The sequence below is a fragment of the Miscanthus floridulus genome, chromosome 10 (assembly GCF_019320115.1).
Source record: "Miscanthus floridulus cultivar M001 chromosome 10, ASM1932011v1, whole genome shotgun sequence".
NCBI classification, from domain to species: Eukaryota; Viridiplantae; Streptophyta; class Magnoliopsida; order Poales; family Poaceae; genus Miscanthus; species Miscanthus floridulus.
This window is the reverse complement of record NC_089589.1, coordinates 46524311-46540359: the sequence shown is the minus strand read 5'-3', so window position 1 is coordinate 46540359 and position 16049 is coordinate 46524311.

Genomic DNA, 16049 nt, shown 5'->3' with positions numbered 1-16049 from the left:
CTTGTATCCACCAGGAGGAAATGAGCAGACTTGATAAGGTGATCCACAATTACCCAAATAGAGTCATACCACTTTGTCGTGTGGGGCAAACCCATAACAAAGTTCATGGAAATATCCTCCCATTTCTAAACAGGGATAGGCAAGGGCTATAGAAATCTAGGCATATGCATATGGTCTGCCTTAACCCTTCCACAAATGTCACATTCTGAGATGTATTTGGTAATATCCTATTTCATATTTGGTTACCAATACAAGTGAGGCAAATCATGATACATCTTGTTACTTCCTAGATGAATGGATAACTTGGAGTTGTGAGCTTCGTCCAAAATTTTTCTCCTAAGCTCATCACTTGTGGGAACCACCAATTGGTTCTTGAACTTCACCACACCTTGGTCATCAACACTGAAATGAGGACCCTGCCCTTCGGCAATTAACTTCTTGATATGCAGAATTTCCGAAACATCTTGCCTTTGCTCTACAATAATTTGTTCAAGTAGATCCAAGACTAGAACAATGTGAGCTAGCATCTCAACATGGTTGAGAGACAAGGATTCTTCTTCAACTTGATGTGACTTCCGACTTAAGGCATCAACCACCACATTAGCTTTTCTAGGGTGATAATGAACTTCTAAATTGTAATCCTTGATTAGCTCCAGCCATCTCCGTTGCCTCATATTCAACTTGGACTGAGTGAAAAATATATTTGAGGCTCTTGTGATCCATATAAATATGCCCTTTATTTTTCAACAAATAATGCCTCTAAATTTTTAGAGCGTGCATCACAGCAGCCAACTCTAAATCATGGGTGGGATAATTCACCTAGTGCTTTTTCAACTAGCGTGAAGCATAAGCTAGCACATGTCCATCCTGCATAAGCACGCATCCCAATCTAGTCCTTGAGGCATCACAATACACATAAAATGGCTTATCAATATCTAGTTGGGCAAGAACATGAGCAGAGGTAAGAAACTTCTTCAGGGCTTGGAAAGCTTCTTCACTAGTCAGACTCCATACAAACTTGACATCTTTCTAGAGCAACTTGGTCATTGGTTGGGCTATTTTGAAGAAGTTAGGGATGAAGCGCCGATAATAACCAGCAAGACCAAGGAACTGACGGATCTGATGCACTAACTTTGGAGACTTCCAATTTAACACATCATGTACCTTGCTTGGGTCCATAGAGATACCCTTAGGCATCAGAAGATGTCCCAAAAACTGCCCTTGATCTAACCAAAACTCACACTTGCTGAATTTGGCATACAACTTGTGTTCCCTTAATTGAGTCAGTACTATCCAAAGGTGTTGTACATGCTCTTCATTGTTCTTGGAGTATATCAAAATATCATCAATGAACACCACTACAAACTTATCCAACTCTGGCATGAAGACTGAATTCATGAGATACATGAAGAATACAGGAGCATTGGTGAGACCAAAGGACATGACAGGTATTTATATGGCCCATACCTAGTAGAGAAAGCTATCTTTGGTATATCTTGTGGTCTGATCTTATTTTGATGATAACCCAAACAAAGATCAATCTTAGAAAACACCTTTGCACCAGCCAACTGATCGAACAAAGTATCAATACGATGTAAGGGATACTTGTTCTTAATGGTTACCGTATTGAGAGGGCGATAATCAACACACATCCAAAGAGTGTCGTCCTTCTTCACAAAAATAGATCAGCAACCCCATGGTGAAGAGCTAGGACGGATAAAGCCCTTCTCCAATAATTTCTCTAACTACTTCTTCATTTCTGCTAGTTCTTTAGGAGCCTTGCGGTAGGGACACCATGAAATAGGAGCTAGCTAGGTTCTAACTCAATAGTAAACTCCACGTCCCTATCCAGTGGCAACCCAGGTAGATCTTCAGGAAAGACATCTAGAAACTCACAGACCTCAGGAATAGAAGCAAGATCAAGAGAAGCTTCAACATGAGCAACAACTAGTAAGGCTGGATTAGAGGGCATAAGAAGAGGCATCCTATTCTCAGAAGAAAAAAGGCATAACTTAAGGTTCAAGACTACCCCATAAACTTGCAACCAGTTCATGCCCGGAATTACATCTATGCCTTGCCCAGGCAGCACCACGAACTAGAGACAGTAAGTGTGAGTGGCTAGCACTAATCTGACTGTGTCCGTCCAAGTATTAACGCACAACTACGCACCCGGAGTACTGATTCTATTGGCAATAGGAATAGCCATAAGAGATATATTGTGCCTCTATGCAAACCCCATGCTCATGAATGTGATGCACCAGAATCAAAGAACACATATGCTGGGTGGGAATCAATGGTAAACATACCAGCCATCATAGGTTCATTCTGCAAAATCTCCTCAGCCTTAGTGAAGTTGACTTGTCCAGAGCGGCTTACGGGCACCTTCTTCTTGATAATCGTCCTCTTGACCAGATGGGAGTTGGCTAAAGGCTAGGAAGACTATGCAGGCTAGTTTTGTGGACACTCCTAAGCATAGTGGCCCTCCTTGCCACACTTGAAATAAGCACCCGGCTTGTTCCCCTATCCCTGACGAGGCAAAACTTGCTGTCCCTAAGGCTGCTGTTGCACCTATAGAGTAGGTGCATGGTACTGAGTGGGAGGTGCCTAGCGAGTCTGCTGAGTCTGATGGGATGACTGTCCACCTAGGGAGTGATAGGACACCCTCCACACAACATGCGCCTTCTGAGCCTGTGGGTGACTAGAAGATCCAGTGATCACCCGCTTGTGCTTCCACTCTGCCTAAGAATCATGATGAAGTCCCTCCATGTAACACTCTCGGTGTTACACCATAAATCATCTACTAAAACATGTCATGAGCATCATGTTTATGTGTTAATGCATGTAATAAAGTGTGTAGATCAATTTTCGTAACTCAAAACGATCAACAAAAATGCGAAACGAAAGTTGATTCGATAGTCATGTTATATCACTTAAGGTTGAAAACCAACTTTTATTAAGCAAAAATGCTATAGAACATATATGTGTCACCTTAATAAAGTTGGAAGTACAAACTTTGTAGATGACAGTGAAATACTTGCAGTCAAAAAAGTGATATTACTAGCTAGTATTTCTAATAGTCTAGGAACGGAACTTGAAAACAAATCTAGCTCAAAAACTTAGAAGTTTTCAAGTTTGCCGACAGCTAGACATTGCTATGTTTCGCAATTTATTGTGAGAGATTGGATTAAAGGGTGGTGTAGTGTTATAGCTCAATTTGGTAGTCTCATGTGCCATCTTGATCATGGTGAAGACGGTTTAGGATTAGGAGCAGCCGTTTGGTCATGTTGAGCGCTTTAAAATTCGTGTGTGTCACTGTCTCGGGTTGGTTGGCGCTGGGTGGGTGGTCACCGCGTGACCTTCTTACGTTGTGCACATGGCCGCATCTCACGCGGTCAACTATGCCATCGCGCTTGGCTGGTCGAGCCGCTTGGGCTTGGTCGAGGCCGACCACAGCGAGCCGTTGGCCCCGCACCCTGCTGCTCTTCCTCACGCTGCCGTCTTGGGTGCTGTCGCGACCATGCTACGCTGCCGTCGTGTCCGCACTGCCAATGCTCCTCGCGTCATGATGCTGCCACTGTCATCGCATCATCATCGCGTCTGTGCTAGTCTGTTGCATCTCTATGCTGTTGTCGGTCCTATGCGTGTCGCCTCTATCGCGCGTACATGGGCGAGCCATCATTGCCATGTCATTTATGGCACTGTAGCATGCGGGCCACGCTGGTCGGACACGTGCACATGTTGTCTATAGCATCGACGCGTGGGTCTCCCGTTCCCGCCGCTCGCATCCCGCCACCTGCCATGCTGTCTCTCTCTCTTTCTCTATTTTCCCTACATTTCCGCCGCCATCGTGTCCAGTCATGGTGAGCTCAAGAGCAAGCACCTCTCATCAATTCCTCATGCTCGTGTCTCCGCCTTCACATCCCCTCTCCAACCGACCCCCAGCCCACTTTGATTGCGGCTTAGCCAAGCTCCAATTTTGGATGCTTTGTCTGCCGCCATGCCGATAAGACCCATCACCGCTCGTGCCGTGGCCAGCCTCCATCACTTCACCCCACACTAATTCCTCTACACCAATAGCTCGCCTTGGCTCCCTCTCCACCATGCACATGCTAGTGGGAGCGCTACCGCCTCCCCGCTGCCACAGATGTGGCCGTGTCTGTCGTGGTTCGTCGTTGTGCTCGTCGCACACATGTGGCCACCATTGCTCAAGTAGTCGCCGGTCGAACCACCACTTCGGTCTGGTTCATGGTGTGCCCCTGGTGCTTATCCCTTATCTCTACCATCCTGTTAGCGCTATGGCTCACCAAAACATGGTTGCCGCTGTTGTAGGTCGCCCACCGCCATGTAGAGCCCGTTCTGCTTCACCCCCGTTCGTGCCACCACCGCCCATCGCTTCGTGTTGAACCCTAGGTGAGCGTCGGCCTCATAGATAGGGCAGCGTGGGTCCGGTGTGGCCGGTGCAAGCTCCAGTGCCACTGCTCGCCGCGCCGGAGCGAGTGGGGGAGGCCGTGGACCTTGCCATTGTAAAGAGGAGAAAGATATGAGGGTTCTGTTGCAAAGTTGCTATCTATAGAAATAGTACGTGTAGTGTTCGTGCTATTTTCTAATAACGCGAGGGCGTTTTTGCAAGTGCCAGTGCGTGCGGGCTTCCTCACCGTGGACCGCCTCCGCGCGTGGACCGCGCGTCGCCATTGGGCCGCCGCACACTCTCACGCGCGCATGCATGCGTTGTGCCACATGGGCCGCGTTGGGCCAAAATCAGTTTAGTTTTTTCGTGGAGAACAGAAATAGCTTTTCATTTGTATTTCTTTACTAATCTTTGGTAAATCATATAAAATCATGTAGGTATCTAAAAATTATGAAATAAATTTTGTTAAGTTTTGTTAAGTTCCTAAAATTATGCTCTATATGTTAGTGTATTTAGTTCATATATATACATGTTGATACTATGTAACACCCTAAAAATTTGCATTCTTTTAAAATAGTAAATTTGAATTATTTATGCAATTATGTGTGCATTCAAACATAGGAAAATAATATTTTTTGTGAAATTAAAATCAATCATAAGGATATACACATGTTGATGCACTCATGCTGGAGCATTGTATTTAATATGTTGAATGGTTTTGATTTAAATTCAAAAGGATCCAAAAATCATTTGGAAATGGAATTGGAAAATTTTATTTGGAAAAAGAAAAGGCTTTCTTTTCCCTCCCCTTTCCTTCTTCAATTTGGCCTGCTGGCCATTTCTTTCCTCACCGGCCTGGCTTGGCCTGCTGGCCCGTTCTCCCACCGGCCCGCTCGCCTTTCTCCTTCCCCTCCTCCTGTTTTCCTTCTTGGGCCGGCCCACCCGAGCCGGCAACTGCCTCGTGCGGCCTAGCTTGGCTGGCAACCGTTGCCGCCGCACCCTCCTTCCCTCAGCCGCTGACGACCCGAGCCCGCCTATCGGTGTAGTCCCCCCACCTCCACGCCCCGCGCTCGGTCAAGCGCAACCGCTGTCGCGCCCACTTCAGTCGTGGGAGTGTCCTCTCGCCCCCCCCCCCCCGCGCCTTGGCCTCTACAAAAGGGAGCCAAACGCATAGCCGCCCTCCCTGTTGCCTCCTCGCTCCAATTTCGCGCTCGCCGTGCACGGAAGCCATAACCGCCACAATCGTAGCGCCGGGATCCGCCGTCTGCCCCTCCGCGTGGTCCGCCGACCCCGAGCCGCCTCCGTCTCCATTTTTCCCCGTGGTGAGATTCGCCGTGCTCCCCTCTTTCTCACTAGGCCTTCAATTCAGTGTTTCATGGCCTCTAGGACCCGTTTCGCGTGCGCCTGTGAGCTCCAGGCCGCCGACCATGGCGACCACCGCCTTGGCTACGTCCTCCGGCCGCTCTCTCGGCCTTGGCGAGTTCGCGTGCACCTCCTCTGCCCCGGTACCCTTGGTTCATTGAACCGAGGCCCATAGCCCCTGTATCGCGCGCGCCGGCGTGTCCTCGTCGCCGGCAATGGCTACGCCGCCGCGGCTGCACTGTTTCGGCCGCCGGCCTCCCTTCTCTCTCCCCCAGATCTAATTCAAACCACCCATCCGTGATCCAACGGCTCTGAAAGACCGATTCCTCTTCGCGGGTAAATTTGCTAAAGAGACCCTGAGTTTGGCCAAATAGAACCTGCAGTCCTCGGCCATTTTGATTAATTCCAGATTTAATTTTATTTAAATTCGAAAATAGTTCCTTCTATTTATAGAAATGCCACTACACTGTTTTGCTCATGAAATAGTCGTTTTAGCTCCGAATCGACCCGTTCAAATTGCGTTAGATTTGTAATAAAGTTATCTACATGTTAGTGCCACTATTAACCATGTTTGCAACTTTTAAATTTCATGGTTAGGTTTAATTAAATAAATTGCTATAGGAAACCCCGTTTAATTCATAACTTTTGTGTTTTAGCTCCGATTTTCGTGAACTTCGCGTTGACGTGATCGTAGCGAGACATAGATTCTTTTCATAAACATTTTATCTTGCTTTCTATACTGCTGGTGTACTGTTCTAACTATAGGATTGTTTGCTTTGCATGAATGCCTTCGGAATGCTTGTATGTTGCTTTGTTGGTCGAGTTCAGACGGTAAGGAGAACGTTGGAGACCAAGAGTTCTTCAGAGACCTGCAGGACCAATAGGAGTTTGCTAACAAGGCAAACATAGCATGGGATATACATTGATGTCCTATTCACCATTTATTAATTACTCATTTGCCTATGTCTAATTTTGATACCCGTAAGGACATCCTAGTGTTTGATTATCCTGTTCCTTGTTCTCCTATGGGTTATATGCATATGGGTAGTTTGCTAGCGCTCAATGTAACTATACATGATCTACATGATGAAATAATGGTTCTATGGAACGAAAAGGTAAAATTGACTTTTAAACAACTGAATTATAGGGCGAAGGAGCAAATGACTTTCGATCATGATGCTCTCGGCCCTCCATAAGGACTTATCTGTCGGCAAAAGCTGGGACTGATAATGCAACCATGAGGGTCACATGGCTCTGACTTTAGCTCAGTAATAGGACCTTTTCTAGCTTGTTAGAGGTTACCTTTATGGCGCAAAAGGGGCTTGCCATGTTGGGTATAGGGCTGCCTCTGTTCCTATGTGTATAGCCATGATGGATATGTGCCATAGGAAAGGGGGGTTCCTACATCTGCCTGCCGAGGAAACCTAGCGGTCCTAACTTGTTAGAAAAACCAATGAAATGGCTTTATAGTGTACCCCGCTCGCTCACCTTGGCAGTGATATGGGAGTAATTAACCCGGGCATAAGGGAATCACGACTCGCGGTGAATGTGCACAACCTCTGCAGAGGGTTACAAACTGTTATAATAGCCGTGCTCATGGTCACGAGCGGCCCAGAAAACTCACAGAATAATTGGTTACTTATTGTTGTTTATTTATGACGTTATACGATGATAGTATGATCCAAATGATTCTGATATCTGATTATGTGGGTTCAAACGGGAGCTTAAGCATAACTTTATAATAGTTGATGATAAAATCTTGACCCACTAAAAGTGCTAACTGCAGTAAACCAGTGTCATCCTTTTTGAGCTTTCATAACCCCATGTTAACTTGTTAAGTACGGGAAGTACTTACGCTTGTTTACTTTCAATATTTGGATAAAAATCCCGGATGGGTAACAGATGTCAACGGATATGAGGAGTTCCCAGAGGACTTTTAGGCTTGTGGTCAACCAGTTGACCATCCCTGTGTTCGGGCTTCCACGAGAGAGATATCTTTTTATTTTTTGGGGTGTTGTGTAAGACTATGTGATGTTATTAATCGTGATGTAAGATACACCATGATGATACTTCTTATAATTTGTCGACTTATGTGTGTGACTGATCCCTGGGCACACATGAGTTTTATGCATTCAATTTTATCCTTAAAATTGGGTGTGACAAATTGGTATCAAAGCCGTGTTGACTGTAGGACGCAAGCCTAGTTAGAGATGGTCGTTTTAGCATCTTTGCTCCTTTGGTTTCATGCTTACTGTCTCATTCTTGTTATTTTATTAAAATATTTATGGTTTTCATACATTAATCTATTATATAAAATTGTTGATTCTAATTCTATCTTACTCTAAATCTATAGATGCCTCGTAACCCGAAGACCACCCGCCTCAGCACTGCAGGCTACCGTGCCATGTTCACCCCCTGTGCTCCCCAGGTGGAGAAGGAGATTGTAGTCATCTCCGATGGTGAGGAGTCGATGGCTACCCCGACTCTGGCACCAGCACCTGCTCCCACTCCAGTTGTTGCACCTGTCTATGCTGCTACAGCTACACCAGCGGAGTCATCAGCTACTTCACCTAAGCCAGTGCCATCCCCAGCTATCCCTGTGGTGGATGAGGAGATGGGTTGGACGTGCAAGTACTACTTCAAGCAAGCCCTAGAGACGGCCTACTACCACACCCTCCTTACTCATGTGCTGGATGAGTACTTCACTGATCTACACACCTCCATTAACTACTACTATGCAGAGTACCAGCACCCTTTGGAGGCAACTTTTTGGAAGGTAGATCTGGTTGTCACTGCCTGGAATGACATAAAGAATGCACACGAGGTGGAGACTGTCAATCTTGCCACTGCCAGACGGGCCCATGCATTGGATGGCATGGAAGATGCAGCGCAGGACGCCTACATCTACTACCATGGTCGTCGTTTTTAGGCCATGAAGGAGGATTGTTTTAGGTTCCTTCCTCGCAATGATCATGAGGGTAATTGGCAGGTCCTGGCACCACCAGAAAGTGATCCAACTCTGGAAGCAACTGTGCAACATGTCCATGCCATGCAGGGGGTAGATGAAGAGGTCAAGGGAGAGCTGCGAGCATCGCAGAGGGCCGAGAGGCGCCTCTAGAAGCAAGTTGACGAGCTGCGTGCTCAACTTGGGCAGCCACCAATCTACAAGAAGAAGCCCTGGTCGTTCGCCATGATTGACACCGCCCCGTAGGTGTTAGGTACCTTATTTAAAGCTACGACGTTGTTAGTTCGTGAGTCATATTTAGTCTTGTCTTGTCTTGTGAACTTTAGTGATTAGATGTTTTTAATTGTGAACTTGGATGATTTGGAGTTTATTTGATTGCTATAAGTTTGTGGGCATGTCCACAAATTCCATAGATTTGAACCTTAAGTTTAGATGAGATCTTAATGCAAATGGGTTGCTTTATCTTATCTCTGCTGTGCTGTTTTCTGGAGCAGTCTGTGTTCTTTATCTTGTATCTCGAAATCTGGGCTGCCAAAAATTCTGAATTTTTTGTGGAGATATCTAAACTTCTGTATCTTTCAAATGTCTCTGGAATCACATCAATATCTGTTCAGGTTTGTGAGATCTAGCTGTCACAAGTTGATGTTTCTGCGCAGACTGGAACCCATAATAGATTCAGTTTAGCTCTATTTTTGACCATGTATATAGCAGAATCTGTAAAAGTGTTCTAAATAAAAGTTGTAGCTGATCTCCTAAGCTTTCTAACCGTTCTTGGTACGCCTCTATTGGGTCTCTGAAACTCAAGTTATGACAGATTTACTGAACTGCTATATGAGAATATTGTCCAGAAAATTCTCAGCATTGTTCCTTATCTTTGATAAGCTCTCTATAATTTGGAAATCTCTAAAATTTTGCGCATTTGTCAGAAAACAGATGGCTGCAAGAGGAGAAAGAGGTAGAGGTTGTGGTCATGGACGTGATGCTCTCATAAATCCACCACCACCGCCACCAGTGACTATGGAGCAATTGATGGGAATGCAAGCGCAGTTGATGCAAGCCATGATGCAACGCTTGGATAACGAACCTACAAGAGGACTACCGCCTGTTCAGGTTAGAGACAAGCATGGAGAATTCATGAAGGGTCGCCCATCGGTGTTCACCCATGCCTCAGATCCCTTGGAAGCAGACAATTGGTTGCGTGCTGTGGAACAGCAACTTAACATAGCACAATGCAATGACCTTGAGAAGGTGTTGTATGCTTCTGGTCAACTCCAGGGAACAGCTCAGGATTGGTGGCATTCTTTCTAGTATGGACGCCCCAACGACGCTCCTGCTGTCACCTGGCGGGAATTCAAGGATAATTTCCGATCATATCATATCCCCGATGGACTAGTGGAATTAAAGCAAGAGGAATTCAGGTCACTTAAGCAAGGGTCCATGTCTGTGGCGGACTATCATGACAAGTTTGCTCAACTATCATGCTATGCTCCAAATGATGTAGCTGATGACAAGGAGAAGCAACACCGCTTCCTCAAGGGACTTTATGATGGACTGTAGCTCCAGCTGATGTCCAGCACATACCCGAACTTTCAGTCCTTGGTGAACCGCGCTATTGTGATTGACGATAAGCGCAAAGAGATGGAAGCCAAGAAGAGGAGGCTTCAAGGGCAAGCTTCTAGAAGCAACACCCGCCCACGTGCCTATCCCCAGTAGGGTTTTCAGCAGAGGAATCAAGGACCATCAAACCAGGGAAACCATGGCCAGTATCCTCAGTGTAATTAGTTCCAGCAACGCCCTCAGTACCAGCAACAGTTTGGTAAACAACACCCCCCGCAACAGACCAGCAATCCAGCATCACGCTAGGGAATGCCCAACAATGCTCCTGTGAAGAGTGGTGCACCCAATAACCCTAACGCAAGCTACTGTTGTGGAGAAGTAGGTCACTATGCTCATCAGTGTCCAAAGAAGCAAAACCAGCAAGCTCCACAGAACCAGAATGGCAATCCGAAGTTCAACGCTCGACCACCTCACACTCCAAAAGTGAACTATGTGTCATTTGATGCAGCTTAGGAGATGCCTGAGGTCATGTTGGGTACGTTCAGTGTCAACTCTATCTCTGCTATAGTACTTTTGATTCTGGTGCTTCGCATTCATTTATTTCCCAAGCTTTTGTTAGAATGCATAGCATACCTTTGTGTAACATGAAAAACCCCATACTAGTAAATTCACTAGGAGGTAGTATGCCAGCTTCTTATTGGAGTCCCTTAGCTAGTATTTCCTTAAGGGGGGTAGACTTCAAAGTGAAACCTATTGTGTTGAGAACAGTGGGGATTGATCTTATTCTAGGAATGAATTGGATGAAACAATATCGGGTAGTGATTCAGTGTCAGGAGAGATTGGCTGTTGTGACATCACCTAATGGAGATAGAATCTGTGTAGAAGTGGTAGTGCAAGCTCAACCAACAGCCACTGTGAACCAGCTGGATGGTGATGCCAATAAACAAGATCATGTTGTGGAGGAGTTCCCAGATGTCTTCCCCAATGACTTGCTAGGTATGCCACCTGACCGAGACATTGAATTCATTATTGAATTATTACCTGGAACTGCACCAATAGTCAAACATCCATATAGAATGGGGGTTAATGAATTCGAAGAACTTAAGAAACAACTAAAAAGTTGCAAGAAAAAGGTTTCATGCGCCCCAGTTCTTCCCCATAGGGGGCGCCTGTGATCTTTGTGGATAAGAAGGATGGTAGCCAATGGATGTGTGTGGATTACCGTTCACTTAATGAGGTTACTATCAAGAATAAATACCCTTTGCCAAGGATCGATGATTTGTTTGATCAGTTGAGAGGAGCCTATGTGTTCTCCAAGATTGATCTCCGCTTAGGTTACCATTAGCTTAAGATTCAAAACTCGAACATACCCAAGACAACATTCACTACACGGTATGGCTTGTATGAGTATACCGTTATGTCTTTTGGATTGACCAATGCACCTGCATACTTTATGTATCTGATGAATAAGGTGTTCATGGAGTTTCTTGATAAATTTGTGGTGGTATTCATTGATGACACACTGATATTCTCCAACCCTGAAGAAGAGCATGCTGAGCATATAAGGTTGGTCTTGCAAAAGCTTAGAGAACATAAGTTGTACGCTAAGCGAAGCAAGTGTGAGTTTTGGTTGAAGGAGGTCTCTTTTCTAGGTTTTGTTGTCTCCAATGATGGAATAGTAGTGGATCCAGGTAAAGTGCAAGATGTATTGAATTGGAAACCACCAACCAATGTAAGTGAGATTCATAGCTTTTTGGGATTGGCTGGATACTACAGGAGGTTCATTGAAGGATTTTCCAAGCTTGCTAAGCCTATGATAGCTCTATTGGAAAAGAATGCTAAATTTGTATGGTCTAATAAATGTCAGGCAAACTTTGATGAGCTAAAGAAGAGATTGACTACAGCTCCAGTGTTGATTTTGCTAGATTTAAGCAAGAATTTCTCTATATATTGTGATGCATCTTGTTTGGGCCTTGGATGTGTTCTTATGCAAGAAGGAAGAGTGGTGGCATATGCATCTAGACAATTGAGGAAGCATGAGTTGAACTACCCTACTCATGACTTGGAATTGGTAGCTGTGGTTCATGATTTGAAAATCTGGAGACATTACCTAATTGGGCATAAGAGTGATATCTATACAGATCATAAGAGTTTGAAGTATATCTTTACCCAGTCAGATCTAAATCTAAGACAACGATGTTGGTTAGAATTGATCAAAGACTATGATTTGGAGGTGCATTATCATCCAGGAAAAGCAAATGTCATAGTTGGTGCACTTAGCAGGAAGAGTTATGCCAATGGACTTCGGATGACATTGATGCCAGCAGAGTTGTGTGATAAAATGGAGTATCTCAACTTGAGCTTTGTCATTAATGCATTGGAATTGGTGATAGAGCCTACATTGGAGCAAGAGATACGCAAAGGTCAATTGGAGGATGAAAAACTTAAGGAGATAGCGGAGAATATAGTGCTTGGAAAGGCACTAGGATTTAGGATGGATGAGAATGGTACTCTTTGGTTCGGGAAAAGGATATGTGTACCTAAAGTGAAGGCTATCCATGATGCAATTCTACAAGAGGCACATGAGTCTGCTTATTCTATACATCCCAGAAGTACCAAGATGTATTTGGATCTCAAAGAGAAGTATTAGTGGTATGGTTTGAAGAGGGATGTGGCAGAGTATGTGGCTTTGTGTGACACTTGTCAAAGAGTGAAAGCTGAGCATCAAAGACCTGCAAGGTTGCTACAACCAATGAAGATTCCTGAATGGAAATGGGAAGAAGTTGGTATGGATTTTATCGTAGGGTTGCCCTGCACTCAAACAGGTTATGATTCAATATGGGTAATAGTGGATCGACTCACCAAGGTTGCTCACTTTCTACCAGTCAAGACTACCTATATAGGTGCAAGGCTAGCAGAGTTGTATATGGAAAGGATAGTGTGCTTTCATGGTGTTCCCAAGAAAATTATGTCTGATAGAGGCACTCAATTTACATTATAATTCTAGCAGAAAGTACATAGATCTTTAGGGACAAAGTTGAATTTCAGTTCTGCTTACCACCCATAAACTAATGGACAGACTGAAAGGATCAACCAGATTTTGGAAGATATGTTGAGGGCTTGTGCACTGCAGTACGGTACTAGTTGGGATAAGAGTCTGCCCTATGTTGAGTTCTCGTACAACAATAGTTACTAGAAGAGTCTCAAGATGGCACATTTTGAGGCGTTGTATGGGCGTAAATGTAGAACGCCTTTGTTCTGGAATTAGACTGGTGAAACTCAAGTGTTTGGACCCGATGTCCTTAGAGACGCAGAAGAATAAGTGAGAATGATTAGAGACAACTTGAGAGTGGCTCAGTCCCGACAGAAGAGTTACGCTGATACTCGCAGAAGAGAGCTAACTTTCGAAGTTGGAGATTATGCGTACCTGAAGGTGTCACCAATGAGAAGTGTGAAAAGATTCAATATGAAAGAAAAGTTAGCACCGAGGTATATTGGACCTTTCAAGATCCTAGAGAGACGTGGAGAAGTAGCCTATCAGTTAGAACTACCTGAGAGTTTGTCAGGTGTGCACGATGTGTTTCATGTTTCTCAATTAAAGTGTTTGTGAGTACCAGAAGAGCAGATTCCTTTGGAAGAACTTGTTGTTAAGGAAGATCTCACATATGAAGAGTATCCGATAAAGATCTTATAAACGGTAGAAAGAGTTACAAGGAGCCGAGTTATAAAGATGTGCAAGGTACAGTGAAATCGGTATACAGAGGATGAGGCTACTTGGAAAAGAGAAGAGGATTTGCGAAAGTTGTATCCACAACTGTTTGAGTAAGCAATCATCTGAATCTCAAGGACGAGATTCATCTTAAGGGGGGTAGAATTGTAACACCCTAAAAATTTGCATTCTTTTAAAACAGTAAATTTGAATTATTTATGCAATTATGTGTGCATTCAAATATAGGAAAATAATAATTTTTGTGAAATTAAAATCAATCATAAGGATATGCACATGTTGATGCACTCATGCTGGAGCATTGTATTTAATATGTTGAGTAGTTTTGATTTAAATTCAAAAGGATCCAAAAATCATTTGGAAATGGAATTGGAAAAATTTATTTGGAAAAAGAAAAGGCTTTCTTTTCCCTCCCCTTTCCTTCTTCAATTCGGCCTACTGGCCATTTCTTTCCCCGCCGGCCTGGCTTGGCCTGCTGGCCCGTTCTCCCGTCAGCCCGCTCACCTTTCTCCTTCCCCTCCTCCTATTTTCCTTCCTAGGTCGGCCCACCCAAGCCGGCAACTGCCTCACGCGGCCCAGCTCGGCTGGCAACTGTTGCCACCGTGCCCTCCTCCTTCCCTCAGCCGCTGATGACTCGGGCCCACCTGTCGGCGCCGTCCCCCACCTCCACGGCCCGCACTCGGTCAAGCGCAACCGCCGCCATGCCCACTTCGGTCGTGGGAGCATCCTCTCCCCCCCCCACGCGCCCTGGCCTCTACAAAAGGGAACCGAACACGTAGCCACCCTCCTTGTTGCCTCCCTGCTCCAATTTCACGCTCGCTGTGCACGGAAGCCACAACCGCCACAACTGCAGCGCCGGGATCCGCTGTCCGCCCCTCCGCGTGGTCCACCGAACCCTAGCCTCCTCCGTCTCTGTTTTTCCCTGTGGTGAGATTCGCCGTGCTCCCCTCTTTCTCCCCATGCCTTCAATTCAGTGTTTCATGGCCTCTAGGGCCTATTTCGCATACGCCCATGAGCTCCACGCCGCCGGCCATGGCGACCACCTCCTCGGCTGCGTCCTCCGGCCGCTCTCTCGGCCTTGGCGAGTTCGCGTGCACCTCCTCTCTCTCCCCCTGTGCCCTTGGTTCATCGAACCGAGGCCCGTAGCCCCTGTACCACATGTGCCAGTGAGTCCTCGTCATCGGCAATGGCTGCACCGCCGCGACCGCACTGTTCCGGCCGCCGGCCTCCCTTCTCTCTCTCCCCTAGATCTAATCCTAACCACCCATCCATGATCCAACGGCTCTGAAAGACCGATACCTCTTCGTGGGTAAATTTGCTAAAGAGACCCCTAAGTTCGGCCAAATAGAACCCACAGTCCTCGACCATTTTGATTAATTCCAGATTTAATTTTATTTAAATTCAAAAATAGTTCCTTCTATTTACAGAAATGCCACTATACTGTTTTGCTCATAAAATCATCGTTTTAGCTCCCAATCGACCCGTTCAAATTGTGTTAGATTCATAATAAAGTTCTCTACATGTTACTACCACTGTTAACCATGTTTGCAACTTTGAAATTTCATGGTTAGGTTTAATTAAATAAATTGCTATAGGAAACCTTGTTTAATTCATAACTTTCGTGTTTTAGCTCCAATTTTCGTGAACTTCGCGTTGACGTGATCGTAGCAAGACATAGGTTCTTTTCATAAACATTTTATCTTGCTTTCTATACTATTAGTGTACTTTTCTAACTATAGGATTGTTTACTTTGCATGAATGCCTTTGGAATGCTTGTATGTTGCTTTGTTGGTCGAGTTCAGACGGTGAGGAGAACGTTGGAGACCAAGAGTTCTTCGGAGACCAGCTGGACCAGTAGGAGTTTGCTAACCAAGGCAAGTGTAGCATGGGATATACCTTGATGTCCTATTCACCACTTATTAATTACTCATTTGCATGTGTCTAATTTGATACCGTAAGACATCCTAGTGTTTGATTATCCTATTCCTTGTTCTCCTATGGGTATATGCATATGGGTTAGTTTGCTAGCG